This window comes from Lissotriton helveticus, chromosome 4_1 (genome assembly GCF_964261635.1).
Source record: "Lissotriton helveticus chromosome 4_1, aLisHel1.1, whole genome shotgun sequence".
Lineage (NCBI taxonomy): Eukaryota > Metazoa > Chordata > Amphibia > Caudata > Salamandridae > Lissotriton > Lissotriton helveticus.
In genome coordinates, this window is record NC_136063.1 from 2,073,075,875 (window position 1) to 2,073,101,312 (window position 25,438).

Sequence of the window (25,438 nt, forward strand, 5' to 3'; positions counted from 1 at the left end):
GTACAGTTATTATTGGCCAGCAGACAATTACTTTTCCAGACAGCCAAACGTGATGTGTCAATTTTATTCCACTTTAACCTTCATAATAGAGTGTGGATTTTTTCCCTGGGAGACGAACCCAGGGTATTTACAAACTGTGGACTGGCTGACTGAAAGGAGATTGCAGGAATAAGCAGGAGATTGTCTCTGGCCTGCTGATGTAATAGTGTGGACTTCAGGATTTGGTCTTAGAGAAAATTGCTTATGAAGACATAGGGGGCATATTACCAACAACTAGCGATAATTTTTGTCTCTAACTTGTTTAGAGACAAAAATTATCGCCGCACATCGGCGATTTTTATCGCAGATAAACCTTGCTATTAGCAAGGTTTATCGCAAATGCGATAAAAAACGGCCGCAATGCATGAATATCGCTGAAAAGTCAGCGATATTCATGCATTATCGAGCAAATGCTCTTAGCCATGTTATCCACCTCCCATTGGATAACATGGTGAAGAACTGCTCAGGGCAGGTGTTAGCTTTTGGAGATATTCGCGCTTAGCGCGAATATCTCCAAAAGTTGGTAATAGGAGATAGCGATGTTAGCGACTGTTTCCAGTCGCTAACATCTTGGCACGCCCACTTTGCATGTCATTAGTGATAAATATCACTGACATGCAAAGCGGGGCCCAAGATGGTCGCTATCTCCTATTAGCTGTCACTAACTGGTGTTAGCGACAGCTTGGTAATAGGGAGATAATTTTATCTCCGCTTTCTTGGCTTTTAAAGCCAAAAAAGCGGAGATAAACCCCTTGATAATATACCCCACAGTCTTTAGTTGACATATTACTGGACAAATTGTGTCTTGCTTGGGCGGAGGTGGCGTCTTGAGCAGACCTCAGACGATGTGTCTCTAAAAATTAGTTTAATATGTTACCGCTGGGTCCCTTGGTTAATTGGATGCATTATCAGTTGTCAGAATATGGGTGTTGAAGCCTTCTGCTATTATTATCTCTCAGTTTGGATACTTAGCAGGTAGATCTTCCAACGTCCCAACCAGTTCCCTCATCTTACACAGTCTGGGGCTATTCTTCAGTTAAAGTACACATTTAACAGTAAAATCAAACTTGGGTGCCTGTTTAGTTTCAGACCTTGTGAATGCTAGAGGATCTTTCTGCCTTTAGTGCCACGGTCAGACTTACATAAATGGATAGGCCACCAGATGGCCTCCGAAATAAGTTGCGCTTTTTGGCTGGGTGTTGGAACTCCACAAAACCTGGAATTAGCAGTGATGTCAGTAGCCAGGGTTGCTGCAGACAAAGTCGATCCCCTGTCTGCAGGGATTTTAAAGCAGAAAATGTTGCAAGGGTGCCTGCATTCCTTCACAAAAATTTGTTTATGGCATCTTCCTTTTTCTATTCATGCTGCAGAATGCAGTACGCACAGTAAGAGGGAAAAAACGCGCCACTCCTATACCTCCCTTGGGGAGGCATAAGATTCTGACGCATTCCCAGCTTTACAAAACATTGTAAACCTGTGAATGTGTCAAGTTCCATGGATGTTGCTTTTGAACACTCACAGCAACACCCATGGAATGCCCCTTTCACACAGAGTAATGAGGGAAAGAGGATATATTTACAAGGCCATAAAAAGTCACACAGGGTGACGTTCCGTGGCGTTTAGAATATGCACAAGCCCGTTGCGCTGCCAAGCATTAAAAAAAAGTGATGCACCACCGGCGCAATGGGCTTGTAAATGAGGCCCCTCATATGCCCTGGAATCTTCAGTCCCTGGTAATGTTAAAGGGAAATGATAAAACCAATGAAAAGAATAGAAGGTCAAAGTGATTTCATGTGCATGAACCTCAAATAACACTCCTCTAATGCAGAGTTGTAGAGTCAATTTGGTTGAAAGCACGTTGTGAACAAAACAGTTGTCAAACACTGTCAAGACTGTTTATCGAGAGATCATCAAAGGACATATTCAAATGGCTATGGTAGTTAGCTGTTGCGGTGCAAAAAGAACACTGGAGAGCACTTTGCAGTTGCAGGAACCTCTTCAGAGATCTATTGTTGATCATCCCACAGACTTGAGAGTAGGTTTACCACAGAGCTTTAAGGTGATAATTGTGCACGAGTTCTCAGAACATTGTAACATAATATTTTTTGAAACTGTATGATAATAAAACATTATTAGTAAAACACCTTTGTGTTTGAAAATGATATTGTTTCCATGGAGTTTCAGAAGCAAGCAGGCAGGAGAGGAGCAATAGCACAAGTAGATGAAAGAGGTACTGTGCAAGATTGACGGCCACTCTTTTCTCTCTTTTCACTCCCATTTCTCCTTTTCTTCGTCTTGGACATGCATTGATAACAGTTGCGTGAGAGGTACAACAGAGCAGAGATGATTCTACATTGTGCCTACAGCAAACTGTATTTTCAAGTGTTTGAACAAAATATCGTATAGACCGAAATATTGGAAATGAAATATTGTGACACATAAATATCATCGTGCACAAATATCGTTGACAAGAAGATGACTTTTTGAGGTAAATAATCTAGTTCAAAATGAAATCAATGCTTTTTGTACCATTTTCAATATTATAATGGTTAGACATTTTATTTTCAATTATTTGAATGTGTTTTTCATAGATACACTTTACATGTTAGTATTGTTAATAGTTAATATAAAGGTTATTTTTCAAACTATAGCTTGTAATTCTAAGTTATTTAGAATTGTTACTTAATGTTTTATAGCAATTTGTAGTGGTGTAGCTGTATGTTGTTTTTGGGAGGGATAGGGTGGGAAGATAATTAGTTAATAATTAATTATGAATTATTTAATGCATTTTATTTCATTATATGATTAGTAGTTATCTGAGTATATGATTAATAATAAATGTGCAATGCACAGCATATATTGAAGGAGAAAAATGCCTATACTGATTGTTTTTGTGCAGGAAGGTGTTTCACACACTAGCGTGGAGAAGTGTGGCTCAATGGTTAGAGCGGCAGACCTTGATGCAGAACGCTGGCCAGGGACCAGGGTTCGATTCCCGCCTCGGCGGGATCGGGCTTAAATTCCTCTGACCGGATATTCTCGCCTCAGTGCCGAATCTAAGCATGGGCCCCACGCTGCAACTCTGGGCAATAGCTTGCTTAGTCTCCACAACGGCCCCCGATGCACAAGGGATGCCTGGTTTCACCATAGGATGCCCAGGAGTGGACACCTCACAAGGAAAAGCCAGGAGGGGTTCCCTTGTGGTAGGAGTACAAGCGCCGGGATGCCTCCGGGTTACTGTTCGCGCTATACAAATACAACACATTTACATTTACATTTACACATGCTACTTTAGATCTTTCTTTTTTTTTCAAATTTTTATTTTATTTTATTTAGAAGAACAATGAGAATAAGACAAGCGACATTCCCGCATTACTGACCACGCAGGGGCACAGATTGAGGCAAGAAGCATAGGTGAGATGTTCTAGAGAGTCACCACAGATCATATCGGGAGAGCTATTCCTGAAGGCAATAGAATAGTTTAGGAAAAGCACGAATACCACTGCTTGCAGCCAGGTGCGGAAGTCTCTAGTAGGCCTCTTTCCTCCTTGTGGGTGTCGCAACATGTAACTGAACAAAATACACAACCCCACCCCCTCCCCACCCGCCCCCCTGGTGGTGATGACACAACATACATTCAATGACACATCCTGATGCCGTCGTTAGATCTGGAATAGGTGAAGAGCTCGTACTGTGGATGGGCAGACTGCAGACGGTAAGCCCTTTGAGAGGAAGCGGACCAAGGGTCCCCAGCGAAATAGGACTTTTTAAAGTTACCCAGGAAGATGTCCGCCACTCGTTCCACGCTCAATAGTCTCCACAGCCTCGCGTGCCACAGGGATATCGCCGGGGCCTCCGTTTTCTTCCAGGCCGCCGCTAGAGTGAGTTTGGCAGCTCCGAGACACAAGCACAGAATCCGTTTGTCCGCTCGAGTTTGATGCTCGAGAGCCGGATCTCGAAGACCCAGCAGTACATGGGCCATTGAATCAACCACTGGGTAACCGAGAATCTCTTTGATATGAGATAAAATCTCTTCTCAGTATGGGTGGATGATCGGGCAGTCCCACCAGATGTGGCGGAAGTCTCCCAGCAGGCCGCAGCCCCTCCAGCATCTATCCGAAGAAGCCGGAAAAATGCGATGTAATTTGGACGGGTACAGGTACCAATCCATGAGGGTCTTAAGATGGGCCTCCCTCAAATCCACCGAGCGATTGTGCGCAGTAATGTCCCGCCATAGGCCCGACCATTCCCCATCCGAGATGTCCCGTCCAAGAAGTTCCTCCCAGAGCCCCATATAACGGGGACGGGGAGACACGGCAGAAGTAAGCAATAGCTTATAAAGAAAGGAAATAACGCCTTTCATAGTGGAGGTTCGTAGAATGAAGGCTTCAAATGGGGATAGCGGCCTCGTGGCCGCGTCGCTGACTCCCGGAGAAGTAGCCCAATAGATGAGCTGGGCGTGGTGGAATCGCTCGGTGGCCGGGACTCCGTAGTCCCTCATACAGTTGTTAAAAGTGAGCGGAGTATAGCCGTGAAACAGGTGTGTGAGGGCCCTACAGCCCCCCTCCCTCCATACTTTGAAAGGGCCCTCCTGCACGGCCGGTGGAAAGGCCGGGTTAAAGTGTATAGGTGTAAAGGGGGACGGGAATGTCGTCCAGCGTTCATCGCTAGAAACCGTGTCCCAAACATTCAGAGTTGTTCCAGTGGGAGTACTGATGTAGGTGCTCTTGGGCCTATCAGCCTTGGGCTTCCACGCCAAGTCCCAGATGGATCTCCCCGTGACACTCCTGTCCATATGAAGCCAGTGTTTTTCCGAAAACTGTTGGGACCATTCCACCAGCACCCGTAGTTGCGCAGCCTTATAGTACAAGTGCATATCGGGGAGGCCCACTCCCCCCTCCCCCCGTGGCCGTCGAAGAGTAGAAAAGGAAAACCGCGCCCGTCCCCCCTGCCAGACGAAGCGGAGCATCAAGGTTTTAAGGCGCCGGAAGAAATCTACATCTATTGGAATAGGAAGCGCTTGGAAGAGATATAGGAACTTGGGAAGAAGAACCATTTTAAGGGCATGGATTCTACCCAGTCATGAGATATACTTCGGCTTCCAGCGGTTCAACTCCGCCCTAGTTATTGCTAGCAACGGGGGGAAGTTTGCGGCAAACAGTTTCCCTATTGAGCATGTCAACCGGACTCCCAGGTACAGGATAGAGGCGGTCGCCCACGGTAGTGGCGTAAGTGCCCGCATTCGGTCCACCTCTGCAGGGGAAAGCGTGAGATTGAGAATATATGATTTGTCATAATTGACCTTGAATCCGGCCACCTTTTCGAAGCAAGATAGCACCTCCTGGACGTATGAGAGAGAGTGAGCCGGGTCCATAACCGACAACAAAACATCGTTGGCAAATAGGGAAATTGTGTGCTGCTCGCCAGAAAAAGGGAGACCCCGTATCCCCTCATGGGCCCTCACCGCTAGCTGCTCAATGCTCAGGGCAAAGAGCAGGGGGGAAAGGGGGCAACCCTGTCTGGTGCCACGAGAATGCGAGAAGAACGCCGATAGATGCCCATTAACTGCTACTCTAAAGCGGGGGTCACTAAAGTTTGCCCGCACCATCGATATGAATTTGGTTGAAAAACCGAAGGCGGCCAAGGTGTTGAACAGAAAGCCCCAGTCAACTCGGTCGAATGCTTTTTCCGCATCCAGGCCCACCAGGACCGCCGGTATATGAAACCTGTTAGCCTTCCCTATCAAGTGAACCCCTCGCCGTGTGTTATCATGAGTCTGCCGGCCCTTGATGAATCCAGATTGGTCCGGATGAATGAGCGACGGCATTAAGTCTTGAAGTCTACGCGCAAGGATAGAGGAGTATAACTTAGCATCTATATTGAGGAGGGCTATCGGACGATAAGATGAGCATTTGGACGGGTCCTTCCCCGATTTGAGAATGATGGAGATCACGGCTTCAGCCATGGAGCCCGACGTTCCCCCAGTCTCTGCCATTTCATTAAAAAGAGAGACCAGAAAGTCGCACAGTTCCGTTGCGAACGTCTGATAGAAAAGAGCGGTGTAGCCATCCGGCCCGGGAGCTTTATGGAGCTTCAAGGCCTTAATGGCATCCAGTACCTCATCTCGAGTAATTGGCCCAGCGAGTAGGTCATTCCATTACTTAGAGACCTGGGGTATGGGAAGATCGTCCAGGTAGCTCCGTTGCATAAAGCGCAGCATAAAAGCATCCGAAGAGGTCCGCTTTGGCCTCATCCCGATGTTGCAAAGTCCCCGTCGCATCCCGGACACCCCCTATGTAATCCCTTTCCCTTTTGTCCCGAAGCTGGCGGGCCAGGTGTCTTCCCACCTTGTTCCCCTGTGAGTACGAGAGGTGTTGCAGTCTCAACAGGGTGAATTCTGCTCTATTGTTATAGTGGGCCTTCCGTTTCCCCCTAACCGCCGTCAACAGGCGAAGAGTCAATCGAGATGGGTTCAGTTTGTGCGCTTGTTCCAGAGTGGCGAGTTCTGCTTCAAGCTCTTCCCGCTCCTTCCGCCGCAGCTTGTTGAGATTAGCGTTGAGAGAGAGGCAGGTGCCCCTCACTGAAGCCTTGCAGGCATCCCAGGTAGTGAATACGGACGTGTCGGATACGGGATTGAGGGCGAAAAATTCCCGGACGGCCTTCCACAGCACCTTACACAATGTGTCATCCCGGACAAGCGCGGCTGGGAAGTACCACTTGCGTTGTCCGTCACCCTTTGCTGACCAGTGCAACCCGAGGAAAAGGAGGCTATGATCAGACACAGAGAGCGGAAATATGCTGGAGTCGCAGACATCTCCCCTGAGGGCTTGGCTCAAAAAGATGTGATCTAGGCGGGAATAAGTGTGGTGGACATGGGAGAAGAAAGTGTAATCCCTGGACTGGGGGTGTAGAGAGTGCCATCCATCCACCAGACCCAACTCACCCACAAGCCGCTGTGTCTCAGCGGAGAACAGGCCAGCATCAGATCTCTGGGTATGGGAACTATCCATTTCCCTATTCCACACCAAATTAAAGTCTCCAATTAGAAACAGGTGACCCTCAACAAAGTCTTCAACCTTCCGCAGCAGATCCTGGAGAAAACTATTTTGTCCCGCATTGGGGGCATACACCACTACAAAAGTGCACAGTCTACCATGCACCAGACCCTTGACCATCAGCCAGCGCCCCTCCTTGTCGCTGCGCACACCCAGAGGTTGAAAGTGAAGGGACGTACGAAAAAGAAGAGCCACCCCCATGTGCTTCGTGGAGGCAGATGATCTATAAATAAGGGGGAAGTGTCTGTGTCGGAGGCGGAGCTCATCTTTGCGCACCAAATGGGTCTCCTGGAGGCCCACCACATCTAGCTGGTGATCATTCACGTACTTCCAAACTCTCTGGCGTTTGTGTGGGGAGTTCAGACCTTTCACATTCCACGTACCGATACTAAGTGGCATTACAAAACAGTAACCCTACCCTCGCTATCCTCACTTTATCAAGGAGACTCAACGCACCCCCCCAAACACTGCAGCCCACTCCCCGTCAACTCCCCTTCACCACCCTCCACCCTGCTAGCACCCCACTGCCCCACCCTGAGCAAGCACCAGTCCTTCCTCCCCGGGTCAACGAAAGACCAGTCCCATAGCATCACCAAATCTACATCAACAGAACCACAAGTATAGATACCCCAAGTGCTCTCTCCCAAACAGTCCGAAAGCATACAAACCACATTCCCCAAGGCAAATGTCACAACAATCCACTCAACCCGGTCACCACCACCCCCACTCACAACCCCCCCTCCCGTTCCCCCCAACGACTCCCCTGAAAGCCCTCCCCCCAATAAGCTAGGATGTCCGTCACAACTTTAGCCGAACCATAAGAGAGAACAAAGAAGAAAAGAAGGACAAGAAAAAACTCTAACAGTCCCAATGTATGGACGTCGGCGGGTTCCCCCAAGGGGTTAGGGAGATGCCACCCATAAGTGTGCCCCCAAGGTTCCGGTCCGGGGTGTCTTCCCAAAGTACAAATTTACCCACGGTACCTGAAGAGAAGTGTACCTCCGGCACCAATCAAATGACCTCCCAGGGCTCAAGCCGGCCCGGAGCTGTCCTGCGAGGGCGGCACCGTCACCGATGCCACAGAGGCCACCGCTGCTCCCCTCTCCTGCAGGCTAGTTGTACGATCCGGTCTCCGCAACTCTGGCTCCGGGCCTACTCTCTGCCAAGACGGGGAGCGCCGCCTCCGCCTAGACGGGGAGCTCCCACCGCCAGGGGATGGGGCAGCGTCATCCATGCCCAGAATGTCCCTGGCGGCCTGCAAGGATCGAACCTGAACCAACCTGTTCTGCCACCTGAAGATAAGGCGAAAGGGGTGACCCCAGGAGTAGGACACATTGTGCTCGCGCAGGAAGCTGGTCACTGGACGGAACTCACGCCGCTTCTGGAGTGTCGATGATGCCAGGTCCTGGAACAACTGGGGGCGATGACTCCGGAACTGCAAGGATGGGGTGTCCCGGGCTCTCCGGAGGATTCGTTCCTTCAGCTGGAAGTCATGGACGCAGACCAAAATATCGGGGGGAGGGCCCCCCCCGCGTCTTGGCAAACCGACCCTGTGGACCCTATCCATCCGCACCTCGCTGATGTCGTCGTCGCCCAGGACCTGCAGGAAAAGGGCCTCCACATACCCTTTCAAGTCTCCAGCCTCCCCATCCCAAGGCACAGCCCGAATGCGGATATTGTTCCGACGTGACCGGTTCTCCAGGTCCTCTGCATGGGCCTGGAGATCTAAGTTCTGTTCAGTGAGCGTATCACGTCTTGCTGTAGCTGGTGCACATCATTTGCCATGCTCAGGTCCTGATCTTCCAGCGTAGCTACCCATTCCCCGATGCCATCTACGTCTCTCCTTACTTCACGAAGATCCGAAGCCAGCTGAGAACGGAGCTCCGAAATGTCCTCCTTAATGGAAGCGAAAAGTTCCTGCATGAAGGCTTTAGTGGCGGGCGCTTCATCGTCATTCAGTTTAGGTGAGGTGCTTGGCCCAGGAGACGCTGCCTGTTGGGATCCTTTCGGAGGGGCGTCCTTATCGGGCTTCTCCTTACGCGGTTTGGAAGACATCGCAGACCTTGCCTCTACACAACAGTGTGCCAGAGTGACGCCCCCAACGTTGAAGCGGGTCAGCGCTGACCGTTCCAGATGCTCCGCCGCAGCCGCCTCCTCCGGGGTCCGAAAAGTATTGCGTCCACTCAGCCCAGACTGCACAAGACTCGTTAGGATCCGACGATACTGGGACCACCTTGAGGTCAAACGGGTCGTGGGCCGAGACCGCCTCCCTCCGCGCGGTCAAGCCTCTCCACCGGGAACCAGCGTGCAAGCCCAGCGATCGGCGCCGGCGCCAAGTCCGCCACTCACGATGCGCTGGAAGCCCACCTTCTCGCCGTCGTACTCCACCACAGGGCCCAAGCGCCGACGACTAGCTGCAGATCTCGTGTCCCACGCGGCGTAGACTGCCCGCCAGCTTGCATGCCGCTCGGGTTCACGAGCGATTCCACCACCCCTCAGGGTCGACTGGGCCTCAGTGCCGGCGCAATCCCCGCTCACCCGGGGGACTCCCTCAGTATTCCGGGGGTTCTCACAGCTGGCTCCACGGGTGCTAGTCGGGAATAGTTGCTGGCCGCTTTTGTAAAGGCTCCCTCAGCAAACAGCTCACTTGTCACTGCGGCCCATCGGCCGACGGCGGGGGGAGGGGCAACGCGGCAGCACCCCCGGTTGTTTCCTCTGGTCTCCGTACCCAGCTTGTCTGGCCGTACCCCCAGTCAGCAGCAGGCCGGCTCATGCAGGCACCCCCAGTGGTCGCAGGCTAGTGATGGAGCTCCCCACAGGCAGACACGGACGCCAGCACGCGTCCAGCTAAGGGTCCTCACTTGTTGTTATGCGGGGGCGCACTCCTCCTTCCCGCGCAGGCCTGAAGCCACGGACTCGCGTAGGCCGTGGGGCCGGGAGGCGCGCCCCTACCACGCCAGGTGCCCGTCTCCACACCTTCCCTGGAGCGCCGCCCCGAGACTCCGTCCGACGCTCCACACACCTCTAGGCTCCTCTCCGGACGCAGCCCCGGTGCGCCGAGGCGCCTCTCCGAGCCACGGCCGCGATCAGCAACCCTGCGCTGCGGCTCACCATCACCGGTCGTCAGCTCCCGCTCTGCAAGGACACCGCTCCCCGCTCCGGCGCCGCAACAGCAGGGCGGCGGGGCACCGGCAGCGAGGCTCCGCTTCCGCTGGAGAGGTAAGGGCACTCGGATGTTGGCAGTCGAGGCCTGGGTAGGGTGCTAAACAACGCTAATGAAGGCCGGGCGCCGGAGGGACACGAAAGTGCGTCTTACTCCGCCGCCATCTTGGCCACGCCCCCCTTAGATCTTTCTTTAACCAGAGTAGTTAGTTCTGAAAAAAAATTTAAAAAAATTTTTCGGGATTTTTTGAACAATTTTGTATTTTTTATTTTGTTTTTTAAAAACAGGGGAAAAAATGAGAACTGGGAAAAGAGAGCTAAAAACTGGGAGGAGAGGAGAAAAGAAATCTAACAATGGTGGTTGTCAACAGCTCGACACACCAGGTCCACCGACTGCTCTCCATATGCTATCAGCTGCCCACATTTTACACAGCTCATTCTAAGTTTCACAAATTGCGGAATGAATATCAGGGTGTGTGGTAGAGGTTGATGGTGTTGCTTCACTCGTACTCGGGCCTTCTGATTAAGCAGGAGGAGCCTTTCTCAATCTCCTTAACTCCACCCTTGCAAAGTTGACCAGATGCTTAGATTGCAAGTGCTTCTGCATACTTGCAGTTCCACATGAGTCCTTTTTGTTGGGGTCTCCCCTTGAAAGCACTTCATTGCATATTCGGCAAGTAACTTTTGTTGGATTCACCTTTTTTAAGCCTGGTGGAAAGGTGAAAAATTTCCAGACAATGCTGGTATATTTTTCCTTTGGTGGAGGTTCAGGAAACAATTCTTCCTCTGATGAGTTCTCTGAATCAGAGGATGATGGTGGATTAGCAGCCATAGTATCTTTAAATGAATCTCTTGTCCAAAGAAGAAAGAGCAGCAGATCTTCTCAGGAGGTCTTTCCCTCAGAAAAGTTCTAATAAGAGTGATTGAAATGGGTGGGTCCTATAATAGTTTCAATAGGAAGTGTAATGAACCAATCAAATCTCTGTTTTTAAAGTCACATGGGGTGCGCGTAGGATGCGCATAGGATGTGCACACTCAGTACGCAGCCTGCTTGCATTGTGCTCGCGTCCAACGCGACTTCGTGAAATTGCATTCAAAAGTTATGTACTTTTCAAGAAAGTTAAAGAATATTATTGTTATATTAACCTCAGATAATCTCTTGTCTTAATATTTATATTAAATATATATTAATAAGTTTTCCAACATTAAAGAAATTGCGGAAGCCGCACACCCACCGCGTCTGATATGCATATGACATCACGCGCTACCGTGTGTCTGTCACGCCACGTTATATGTACATTTCGCGTATGCGCCAGGCGTCGCGCACAGGTCCCATAGCAATCGGGTTAGAAAAGTCGTACCCATCACTCACCCTACGCAGATCCTAAACAGCGACCCTAAAATGGCAGCCACATTTTGCGCAGTAAGTGAGCAGCATGTTCGTACGGTGCACAACTCCAAAAAAAAAGAAAAAAAGAAATAAAAATAATTTAAGTATATTATGAACAATATATAATAATGAAAAACACATTTTTATGTAAACATTATTTTTTTTAAATGTGGAATGTAATTTAAAAAATAACTTCTAAAAAAAAGATTAAAAAAATGTAGTTAGAAAATATAAAAAAACAATAAATATATTTAAGAATTATGGTTTAAAAAATCTTTGAAATTCACTGAAAAAATCATGGGTTTCACAGACGTTATAGCTAGGAATTAGCATTTAAAAAACCTTTGAAATTCACTGATAAAACCACAGGTTTCAGACAAGTTATACTTAGTTATTAGCATTTAAAAAACCTTAGAAATTCACTGAAAAAAACATAGGTTTCAGGGGTGTTATAGTTAGCTGGACATTTTACTCGTATAAAACCCAGAAATTCCCCCGTTATAGTTAGTTGTACTAACTATAACTCGCGCGCCCGAAATCCACTGCTGATGATGTCACATATTACATCATTCATGACATGGTCAGTGACATCACTGATGACATCACTGATGACATCTCAAATTACATCACTGATGACATGATCCACGTGACAAGCTGATACACCTCATCATACACTAGCATAACCTTTCAACACACATTATAAAATATGGAGTATCATGTTTGAAACCAGTGACACACCAATACAAGTTTCTAAAAACTCACTTAGTGAATCCTACATCTATATACACATCTAAACACTTACATATACATTCAGTCATACATGCTAACAAATATCAAAAGATTACTATGAAATATACTCATACACCTACATCAACATTACACACCAGTACACATCCTATTCGCTAATGCAGAAATCCTAGTCACTTATGCAAACAATTGATCATACGTATATTTACTAAGGTACACACTTACACAAACACCACTTTCTTTATTCATATAGTTAGAAAGTCATACTTAGTGTCTTATAGAATCACTATTACAAGTATAGAGTTATCCAAACAGTCACTCATAAAATCACTGAGTCTTAAGTATACTTATTTATATACAATAACTGTCACATACTCTGCCTTTTACATTTCTACTTTCTTAGACATGTATGATTGAGAAATATATTTACTCATCACCACACCTATAAAGAGATTCACTCACTCAAACAACTGTTTCCACATACAATCTTAACTTCATATACCTACAAAATCAAGGGTTTACACATCTTTGGACAGTTACCTACCCCCACCCAACCACACACACATTCATTCACTATCCCATACAAATACTCACTTAACTAATTAATAACTAATATAGACTTTCACATACCTAGTAACCAATTTATGTAGTAATTTACGCAACAAGAGATAGAGTGATATAGATATTCACACAGTTTAATCAGTATCCCATATATTTATTGAGACACTTTAAATTCGTCACTTAGACAGTCAATCACATTGGTACTAAATCCCCCATTCAGACACTTATACATCTAATCACTCTTCAAAAGAGATTTCTATATATATATAATGCTTATTTAAATATCAAACCAAACCACATTTACTGGATGATGTCATCAGTGATGTCATCAGTAATGTCATTTGAGATGTCATCAGTGATGTCATCAGTGATGTCACTGACCATGTCATGAATGATGTAATATGTGTTATCATTAGCAGTGGATTTCGGGCGCGCGAGTTATAGTTAGTACAACTAACTATATCGGGGGAATTTCAATGGTGTTATACGAGTGAAATGTCCAGCTAACTATAACGCCCCTGAAACCTATGGTTTTTTTCAGTGAATTTCTAAGGTTTTTTAATTGCCAATAACTAACTATACCTTGTCTGAAACCTATGGTTTTTTCAGTGAATATATGTATGAATATATATATATATATATATATATATATATATATATATATATACATATATATATATATATATATATATATATATATACATGTATATGTATATATATATATATATTATTTTATATATATATATATATATATATATCCATCAACAAGAGTTGCCCCCTCGAAAGAGCCTCACACAGGTAGGTATTCTTCACGTTTTATTAGATGAAAGCTGCAGCACAGTTTCAGGACATCTCACCACAATGTCAGTAAGCCGAAGTGTTTCGTGCTCCCTCGCACTTCATCACAGGCTTGATTACTTCAACAACGTAGAGCAAACCGAGCACCTGATATAGTTAATGACACCCGCCCCAGTGGGCGTGGACAGTAGCACTGCCTGCTGGTCTCCGTAGTGCTTGTACATCTTACTCCATTGAGCTGCTTCTGCATTGCACAATTTGAAAATTAAAATAAAATACCCCAGTTGGTTGTGAAAATGTCCCGTTCTCCCTGGGCTGCACCTAAGGACTTTCACCACATTCCTCCTGTTCAACACTGCTGACTACCGGTTGGCATCATCACAGATCCGCAGTATGCAGCGGGGCTGCTACCACGGCTGGGCTAGCCGTTATAAATCCATCAACAAGAGTTGTTTAATCGGCTGGCCTTAATTCAGGGAAAGGCAGCCGCGGAATGACGAATCGAGAGACCACAATCCTGTGGTGCTCAGCAACCTGTTGGGTGTTCCTGTTGAAGGCATTGATATTGGCACAAGGACAGTAATGGACAGTGTTGCCAACCCACTGGGGATTTTATAGTGACTGAACAAGGAGGCAACTTGAAAACCCACTGGGGTGATTACAAAAGGCACTACAAGCAACAGAATGCTCGGAGGCCAGTAGGCGGGGCGTAATTCAAAATAAAATGGTATGTGTTTTTCAAGTTTGCTTCTCCATCATTGCGGGTGAACAAGGGCGTGTAGCCCGAAATGCGTCCAGCAGCAGATCCACGGCACTCTGCCCTTGCCGCACTTGCTGCACCCTCAACATAGGATTTACTTACCAACCTGTGAGGCCTCTCCCAAATGGTGCAAAACCTTCTCTTTGGATGTTTATTTGGCTGGCCCGGTTGAGGGAAAGGTCCGCCACGGAACGGCGGATAGAGAGACCACGATCCCGTGGTGCTCAGCGACCTGTTGGGTGTTCCTGTTGAAGGCATTGATATTGGCACAAGGACAGTAATGGACAGTGTTGCCAACCCACTGGGGATTTTATAGTGACTAAAAAAGGAGGCAACTTGAAACCCACTGGGGTGATTACAAAAGGCACTACAAGCAACAGAATGCTCGGAGGCCAGTAGGCGGGGCGTAATTCAAAATAAAATGGTGCCTGTTTTTCAAGTTTGCTTCTATCCATCATTGCCGGTGAACAAGGGCGTGTAGCCCAAAACGCGTCCGGTGGCAGATCCATGGCACTCTGCCCTTGCCTTACTTGCTGCATCCTCAATAAAGGATTTTCTCACCAACCTATGAGGCCTCTCCCAAATGGTGCGAAACCTTCTGTTTGGATGTTTAATCGGCTGGGCCGATCGAGGGAAAGGCCCAGTGCGGATCGGCGGAACGAGAGAACACGATTTCGTGGTGCTCAGCGAACGGTTGGGTGTTCCTGTTGAAGGCATTGATATTGGCACAAGGACAGTAATGGACAGTGTTGCCAACCCATTGGGAATTTTATCGTGACTAAACAAGTAGCCAACTTGAAACCCACTGGGGTGATTACAAAAGGCACAACAAGCAACAGAATGCTCGGAGGCCAGTAGGCGGGGCGTAATTCAAAATAAAATGGTGCCTGTTTTTGAAGTTTGCTTCTGTCCGTCATTGCTGGTGAACAAGGGCGTGTAGCCCGAAACGCGTCCGGCGGCAGATTCACGGCACTCTGCCCTTGCCGCACTTGTTGCACCCTCAACAAAGGATTTACTTACCAACCTGTGAGGCCTCGCCCAAATGGTGCAAAACCTTCTGTTTGGATATATATATGTATAAATATATATAAATATATATATATATTATAGTTAGTTCAGCTAACTATAACTCGCGCGCCCGCAATGCACTGCTGTTGACGTCACATATTACATCACTCATGACATGGTCAGTGACATCACTCATGACATCACTGATGACATCTGGCAAGCCTTCCCCTGAGCCCCGGCAGCAGCACGCCCCTGGCAAATTCAAGTCCAAGACAAGAACATTTTCATGGGGTCACAGCCCCTTTTTTATACACTAAATCATTTGTCTCCAAAGGTGCAGGAAAGGGGCGAACCAGATGCAACTGGTTCTGGATCACTTTGTTTTGCTCAGCTCCCCTCTCTATTCACAAGACAGGCCAGGGACATCAGACGCACCACAGGGGGTGGAGCCAGCATTATGGAGGGAAGGCCCAGCCCTATTCAGGTCCCAGGTGCACTCTTTCTCCCATCAACATGCAGATCTCTCCATTCACCACCGGGGCAGACCCATCCTGACTCCTGGAGCCAGGCACACCAGCCAGCTCCAGCCAATCACAAGCCAGACAGTCAATTCACATTTACTGCACAGACATGCCAACTTCTAAAAGTGGCACTTCCACACTAGACACATTAAATCTGCACACATCATCACACAGCATTTAATCTCACAAGTTTACACATACCAAACTCGCCCCTGCACTCCCCACACATCAGGAACTACCATGGACACACATCTCCCCCATGAATTCCTATGGGAGGGCAGGCCATCTCACTACACGCACTCAGAGAGCGCACGCACTTTACACTGGGCCACAGTGCTAAAGTGCGAAGAGGCCTAAAATCACTACTACCATGCCAGAGGCTAAAGGCAAACAGTCTAGGGGTGACCCTGCCAAAGAGGCCCAAGTCCAACAGTTTACAGTTATTGTTGTTTTAATAAAAGTTAATAAAAAATCTATATACTTGGGGGGGACGGTCCACAACAAAAATAATATTTATAGTTTGAAATACTATAGTAGTAGGTTTTATAAAAATAAGTAGTCTTTATATAGACTTAAAACAAGACCACAAACGACAAAAATCCACAATACTACACTTAAGATGACTTAAAGATGATTAAAGTTGCTTAGTTCAAGTTGATGATAACTGTGACAAAGTTCTCAACAAAGTACCTGAATGCGTAATACAAAGTAAACAAAAGGCTCGCAAAAGGGGAGATGCATCAGTTCCGTGATCCGAGGGATATGATGCGTTGAGCCTCAATGCTTGTGCAGAGTAGGGGATGCGTCTTGATCCGGTGCGGAGGTGATGCGTACATTCTCGGCCTGCAGGCCGCGTTGCGGTGCGCAAGATGGCACCTTGATGTGATGCGATGATCCGGTTGTGATGCGAGAAGATGGCACCCTTGATGTAGCGATGCGATGAAGATACGTAGACACCCTGGCAGCCTTGCGACGACACTGTAGTTTTGAGCCACGACCGGCCCTGCGACTCACTTCTCTGGTGTTGCGATGGCGACTCTCTCGATGGTGTCATGCATCTCCGGTGATGCGACAGCAGGCAGCTTTGATGAACACACGCTTCCAGGGAGATGCGGCAAAGGCTCGCTTCTCCGGCGATGCGACGATTTCAGCTGCGGCGGCGACGCGCTTCTTCTTGATGCGTCACGCTTCCAGCTCCAAGCGACACGCACATTTCTGGAGTTGAGAGTTCCCAGCAAGGAAATTCAGAGGGGAGCTGGAGGTGAAGTCTTTGGTCCCTGAGACTTCAGCAGGAGGCAAGCACAGTTCAAGCCCTTGGAGAATATTCTGTAAATGATGAAAGTCCTTAAAAAGTTCCTTCTCCTTGCCTTGGCAATGAAGCAACCACTGCAGGCCAACCCAGCAAACAGCACACTGGCAAAGAGGCAGTAAAACTCCTGCAACTTCCTTGGTTCTTCTCCTTGGCAAAAGGTTTCTTTTTACCAGAAGTGATCTAATTTCTTGGGATCAGGGTCCCAATATTTATACCCCAAAATCCTTTGTTCTCTGAAGGCAGAGAGGCCTCTGCCTAGTCCAAACCAGTTCCTGAGCACTTTGTTTACATGACTCTCTTCTTCCTTTCACTGTGCAGGGCAGAGACATCAGTCACCCCACAGGAGGTGGAGCCAGCACAGGGGAGGGAAGATACAGCTCTGGAGCACTTTCTTGACAAGATTCCTTCTCTCCTTTCACAGTGCAGGGCAGAGACATCAGACAAGCCACAGGAGGTGGAGACAGCATTGTAGAGGGAAGGCCCAGCCCTATTCAGGTTTCAGGTGCAACTCCTCCCTCCCATCTAAATGCAGATCTCTCTATTCACCACTGGGCTGCCCCATTCTGTCTCCTGGAATCCCCCAGCCCTGTCACTCACAAACCAAGACAAGGAATACACAACCTAGCAGAGGCAGGCCTGGATAGTTAGGCAAGACAATACCTACTTTCTAAAAGTGGTATTTTCAAACACAGAATATTAAAACCAACTTTACTAAAAGATGTATTTTATCATTCTGAGTTCAGGTATACTAAATTTGAATTTCTACCATGTTCCCTGAGACAGTTAAGATTATAAGAATGTAATAATGTAACTGCCCATTCTAACCTATGGAGAACAGGTAGCCTTCAATAGTGAAAAACGAAAATGGCTGTAATTCACAATTAGTACATGCTACACACATCAGAGCATGTCCTGCCTTATACTTACAATGCACCCTGCCCTTGGGCCTACCATAGGGGTGTCTGATATGAAGCAAAGGGAAGGTTTAGGGACTGGCAAGTGGGTGCACTTGGCCAAGTCGACAAGGCAGTGCTAGACTGTACATAGGCCTTGCAATGGCAGGCCTGGGACACACTTTACAAGCTGCTTCTGTGGGTGGCACAACCAGTGCTGCAAGCCCACCAGCAGCATTTGATTTACAAGCCCTGGGCACACATGGTGCACTGTACTAGGAGCTGACATATAAATCAAATAACCCAATCATGGAATAACCAATTAGTACATCAATTTAACATAGGGAGCACTTGCACTATGGCACTGAATAGCAGTGGCACAGTGCCCAAAGCATTAAACCAGCAAAAACATATCAAAACAGAGGAGGCAATCCGGCAAAATGGAAGGGAGACTCACGCCAATGATGCCAGGTCTAACAGTACTGCTGGCAAGGAGAGCCAGTGGAGTTCTATCAGTATTGGAGTGATGTGGTAATGTTACTTGAAGCTCTAGATGAGACTTTCTGAAATGAGTAAGATGCCCCTAATGGAGGCCAGGGTGGAGTCTGGGAGGACATGGAGCACTGCATTATCACATCCATATGCAGATCTAGGGCTTGAACGAATATTAAGAAGTGGCTTTATGGCAGGACTTGTTTCACTTTCTTTAGTAAAGAGAGTGGTACTAAACCATCTCTGTTTTCTTGGGAATGTTTTCCTTGACGGTGAGGTTGTGGTCGATGGTGAATTCAAGTTGCAATGATTTGGGTGTAAGTTGAGGTTTGAATTTCTTCAGGGGCATGCCATTGATTTTAGGCTTTCATTTACAATTTTTGTAAGGGATAGATTTTGCAACATAGGAGCTCTGAAATAATAGAAAAAAATACAACTATACTGAAGCAGTCAAACAAATTGTCAGGAATATTAATGCAACTTGTTAGGCTATTATTTTATGACAGAGATATTTCAAAAGTGTCATGTAAAAAGATGTTCCTCATTTGACATACAATTAGGCTCCGATATCTTTCTGTTGTATTCCGTTTGCAATGCAGCCTTGCACTTAGAATGTAATTTGTCGCTCTAAATTGAACTGTCATATTAAATGGAAGACATAAAATGTAAATGACGGCTATCATATGACAAATTATATATTCTGAAAGGAACGGTTTTGTTTCAACCAAATCGCTTTTATGGACTTGCCTACTGGGGACAGAACCGAAATGAACTTACATGTTGGATACGAAAAACGTAATTATTGGAAGTTTTGAATGCTGCACTTTGGCAGCGTAAAGCTCATACATAGAAGTCTGTTTCACTGTCCTTCTCTATGGCCAGTGATAAACTCTGAGATAATCTTTCAGATTAGGAAATCATCGGAAGTTAGAGGAACTGATAGTGGACACATATGACTCTCACCTCTCCTGGCCATAGCAGACAGACTCAGAGTTACAATCACAAACAATGCTGGGATTTATTTTTATTAGTCCTGCGGGCTTACCCACTAATAAAAGAAGAAACCCAGGTGTAAGCAAGGAGTACTACTCGCTTGGCCTTAGTTCTCAGGAGTAAGTCAGGCATTCTGTATGATTAGGCAACACCTACATCCAGTAAAATATCTATGAATTGAGCCTCATGGTTTCCTGCTACCCTGTACAACATAAAAGTTTGATCATTTCTTATTAGCTTTCATGAATCAGCATGGGTAGTTTTTGTATGAGGAATTGGGCGTCAGGATCGGGGTGATAAGGTAGGTAGAGGTAAAAAAAAAGAAATTGGGTGGGCATCTACGTTTTAAGTGGGCATCTAAAACAACTAAATTGAGACAGATACCAACAAAGCCTGGGCAAACGCTTTCTATTCTATTCTTTGGGTCACTCCGTTTGGTACCTTGGAAAAACATATGGCTTAATAATGCAAATGGCGATGGGATTTCCATAAGCAAGATACACCAAAACAATCCAGACCATTTAAAACTAAAGAGGTCAACCAGACAATGGTGTGTATTGACAAGCATGAAACAAATGTGTAAGTTATATATGCCAGGACATGGATGAAAGTATAACATCCAAGATAAGCATTATGTTAAACGTTCAACTGCATCTGTGGTTTATCACCTAAAGGTCATTGTTGTGTAATAGAAAGGCTTGACTTAGGGGCCCTGTGAAGTCATTGGCAGTTAGAATGTTTTTTAAAGAGGAATCGGGTCAAAGGCCAGGCTAACTGGACTAGATCAATCAGGACCAGCCTGCTGCTGTTCAACACACAGTACACATTTGGCACACTAGGCAAAGAGTTTGACCCTGAATAACTTTTCTTTGAAAAGTATTGCACGGATTGCAAATATGGATAACAGTTTTTACTATACACTTCAAAGAATAGGTTCAGCAATTATCTTGTGACAAAATAACGTTGCCATCACCCTTTAAGGTGTATTGTGTGTTTGTGTGTGTGTGTGTGTGGGTGTGCGTGTGTGTGTGTGTGTGTGTGCATATAAGCACGCAAATCTAACTGGGAAGCAATGGAGTGCTGAATACAGCCTCAGGGTAAGTTTGGCCGTCAAAAGAGGCAGAAAAAGAGTGGCAGTTTAATGTGAGATGGGAAAGGTTCAGTGAAGAGGAATCTAATATTCTTCCTGGTTAAGGAGAGGGTAAAAAGCTGTTATGGGCTGTATTGCACAAAATGTCCCGGGGGGCAACAGGAGTGTGTGCCAACCCTGTGCGCCTGTGGTGCAATTTGGTATTACAGAAGGGGCTGCAGATGCCTGCGCAGCCCCTTCTGTAATACTGATAGTGCTAGTGCATGTATAGTGCCAGTGCTATCATGAAATGATGTTCCCTTATTTGCAAACGGGCGTGGCCACATGCAAATAAGGGAATAACTTTATATCTGTGTCTGCGCTGTAAACAAGCCCTTAGTAGGCACACTGATAGTCTGCCACAAGAAAGTGGCACACTTAGTGCACCCCCATAGGGCAGCCCTCTAGAGAGGAATAGGGTTCCGATTGACCCCCCAGACATCCTCCCGCAGGCAGTTACCCACTGCACCTTTCTGCAGGAGGATCTCTGTGCCCTCTTTAAGTACAGGTGTGTTGCCGCCTGAACAGAGAAACACATAGCAGGGCAGCACATTCATCATAATAGGGAACTGCAGGAAATTGGGTTACTGGCTGAGGGGGGTCAAACCCTCTGGTAGTGTGGCAGAAAAGCAGTCAGGCTTAACATAGAGGCAATGTGGAAAGTATTTAAGCAGCACTTCAAACTGTAAATAAGTGAAAACACAACATAAGAAAAATCCCACACCAATTTAGAAAGCTAGAGTACATTTATTTCAATAAAATATTTGCACCAAAATCATAAAAATCCAATTTGTAGAACCAGAGATATTCAATTTTAAATATTTAGGTAAAAATAGTGCCTGGGGGCACAAAGCAGCAACTATGTTATCTGTTCGGGCCGGACGACGACAAAGTCACAAGTTCAGGCTGACCGGGAACAAAGTGCCTTAATTCCTGTTTGCAGAGTGGTGCGATATCCCGCGTTGAGAATGGGTTGAGGATGCATTGTGCAGCAGCGGTGAGGATGAAGCCGTCAACGTGGCTTGCAATGTGATGTCCTGAGTCATTGTCGAGGATGTTGTGGAAAGAGACTTGCAATGCATGTGATGCGTTGTTCAGGGGCAGTTCCAAGAGGCTGTGGGCTGCGATACGTGGTCCTGAGTCAGGAATGCATCACGCAGTGGCAGTTCCGATGCAAGGCTGTAAGGTGAGGCATCGCTCTGCACCGGTTCTGCCCAAATGACCACATATGGGCTGGCAGAGCACTTTTCAGGCCCACTTTTGTGGGTCCATTACCAGAGTGGCATCGCTTGGATCGGCCGAACTCACAGCATAAAGAGTCTAGGTATTCCATTCAGGTTGGTGGCAGCCTTTTCTGTCTCTGAGGCTCTAATCAGGAGACCAACCAACTAGCCCTTGGAGTCAATCTGTTGGTCCTGGGTTCAAGATGCAGGCACAGTTATTGTCACTCAGGCAGCAAGGCAGCTGGACAACAGGGCTGCAGAGTCGGAGGGCAGCAGAGTAGCAGGCCTTTTTACAGCAGTCCTTCAAGTCTTCCACAGGGCCAGAGGTGTACTGAATGGTTGGGTCTGAGGGGGTCAATATTTATACCTGGTGCTTCTTTTGAAGTCGAGAAGGTCCTGGAGGTTTCGACCCGTAGAGGTGTTTGGAATTTCCTGTATCCCTGCCCTGGCCACGGCTTGTCTAGGAGCACACAAGACTGGTGTCAAACTCTTTGTGAGTGTGCTGAGGCAGAGTTTTTCTGATTAACAAGTGTTGTAGATGATGGCTCAGCCCCCTATCAAATCAGAGATGGCCTATCCTGCCAACACATATTCACCATTTGTCTCACTGTCTGGGAGTAATAAACAAAGACCAACTGCAAGCTACACCTAATCATGTTACCCAGGATGTAGGCTGCAGGCACCAAATGGTTAGGACAAGAAAATGACAACTTTCAAAAAGTGACAATTTTATAATTGTCACTTAAAATCAGACACCCATTAACGAGGATTGTAAATTACAATTTTTTAGACATCAAATTCGATATTACTACCTGTTCCCTATAAATGGTATTACTTATTAATTGTAATATGGTAGGTCAGCGTTATCCTAAGGGAGAGGCAAGCCTTGCCGTTGTGAAAAATGAATTTAAGAGTTTTTCACTATAAGGACATGTAAAATTTGTAAATTCAGGGTGTATATATCCAGAGAAGCTTTGCATTCTGGTCTTTTTTTTCATGCAGTTTGTCTTTTCCAGTCTGGTAATAACTAATGAGGTGTCCTCCCGCTGAGATGCCTAGCTTTTCTGGCAAGACTACTATATTTTTGTTTCTGAAGACCTTGTATGTGACATAGTTGGTGAGTCGGGCCTAGGAGCATACCAGTGATGTTTCTTTCAGTGTCATGCTGTTGTGGTGATGTGTATTGTTGCAGTGTTTGAAAGTGGGATGGTTTGTTGCAGGGATTCTGCTGGGAAACAAAACTGTGCCTTGGGAGAACAGGACCTCTGAATGTAGGGACTGAGCCTCTCTACCACGTCAGTACCAGTAGGCCCAAAAACGAGTAGATCACAGTGCCTCACCTGAACTCCTAACCTTTCCAGAGTAACAGGTGATTCCAGCAAACCTTGAACATGAACCTCTAGTCCCCAAGGGAACCATGGAAACAGATCATCACCTTTTGTTTCTCACTCATGCATGTCCATAGTAAACAAACAAAAGACACGAAGGACATTGCAATATATTTATTGAAACTATAGTAGTCTATTTTGGAGCAAATACAACTAAGCAACATAATGAACATTACTAGCAATTTGTAAACAATGCTAACCATGGCATCTAATATAACTATCTAGGCCTACCAACACTATGTGAGCAAAGGGATATATTAGTGATCTCTGGGATTAGTACTGGACCCCATACCTGGTGTGTGTATTTATGTGGTCCACAGCATAGGTGTAAACTCAGTTTACGCATGGCTGCTGCCTCCGTTCCAGGACTGGTCTGTCCGTTGGAACTCTTCTCTCTGTCCCCTGAGGGGGAGATACATGGTTTATATGATAAGAACTATTGTGTTAGAAAACTGCAGCTGTGCTACATTTGTATGTCTAATAACTTTAGTAGATGATGCTGACTGGCACGAGAAAACAGTTCACTATATTGTTCGACCTTATACAAAATGTTTAGACTGAATGCCAAGAAGTTACTGACTAACAAATAATATGTGCAAAGTTGTGAACAACGAACAACCATGGCAACTAATATATATGTCTAGGCCTACCCTCACTATGTGAGCACAGGGATTCACTAGTGATCTCTTGGATTAGCACTGGACCCCACACCTGGTATGTGTGTAGTTACGTGATTCACATCATAGGTTTAATCTCAGTTTACACAAAGCTACTGCCTTCGATTCCATGACCAGTCTCTGTGCTGGAATTGTGCTCTCTGCCCCCCTTAGTGGCAAGACACAGTTTATATGATACAAACTACTGTCATGTCTAAAAACATTTGGAGATGTTGCTGCCTGGGCACAAAAAAGTACATTATGTTCAAACACAATGTTCAGACTGAATCCCAGGAAGAGTCACTGAATAACAAACAATATGCACAGCTATTTCTGAAATAATACCATGTCACAAAAACAAATGTATTATCTGTGGCTGTGCAAAGCAGAGGTAGCCTAAACAGCTAATACGTGCAAAGAAGGGACAACCAAAGTGGGACCAGAAGGGAAATCACTAAACCTCCTCCTTGGTCAAGAAGTAACTTAACAACTAACTAAATAATAAAATACACAAGCACATGTTAAGCAAATTTAATGCAATGCTAATAAGGATGTCGTATAAAAAAATTATAATCTTGATAAAAAATATAACATGAAAATCTTTGAAAACATGGCCAATTTAAGGTGAACTGGAGGCACCCAAGATTTCTTCCACAAGACCAATGTTTAATGAATCTAGAACGGATTCCATCTCCACCGACGATGATACTGCGATTGTCCCTTTTAAAATCTCCAAAGAACAGACATGATTTTTGTTATCGGCCGATGCTGAGGAAGTAGCCTTGAGACCTGCATCTGTGTTATTAGAGCCAAAGTTCGGTGATCATACTGCTGAAGCACCTGTCTTCCCCGGAGGAAGTGGCTCATACTGTGCATCTTGAAGCAGCTGCAAGTTTGTGGTCGACTCCGAAAATGGGTTGTTTTCGGACTCATCCTCAGGAACAAGCAGACATCAAGTGCCCATTTGCAGGAGTACCATAGGCAATGAAACATAGGTTATATTCAGGTGAACCAGGCAGGCCGTTATGACAATGACCAGTCAATGTTCAGTTCCTGGAGCAAAGGGACTCCAAAGAGTCATATTGGGCAGTCAAAGCACAGCTGGACTAGTTGGAGTTCTAATACCAATGGGAACATCCTTTGTGGAGTAACAAAAATAGAACAAAAATTCAGCAAAAGAGGAATAATAGCAAGGGTATGCCCCCGAACATCATGGAAAATAATGAATAACTAAATGCTGGAATTACTCCACAAATCTTCTGGAAGGTGATGACTAAGTCATTCCCAATTGTTTAAAATGGTGTGCTATAC

At 46.1% G+C, this 25,438-nt stretch overlaps 1 protein-coding gene across 2 annotated transcripts in view; it reads left to right on the top strand.

The window, feature by feature from the left end:
- LOC144829528 (SH2 domain-containing protein 1A-like) overlaps positions 1–25,438 on the top strand; it is a 600,010-nt gene that overhangs the window by 42,189 nt on the left and 532,383 nt on the right. The gene's annotated exons all lie outside the window — the stretch shown is intronic.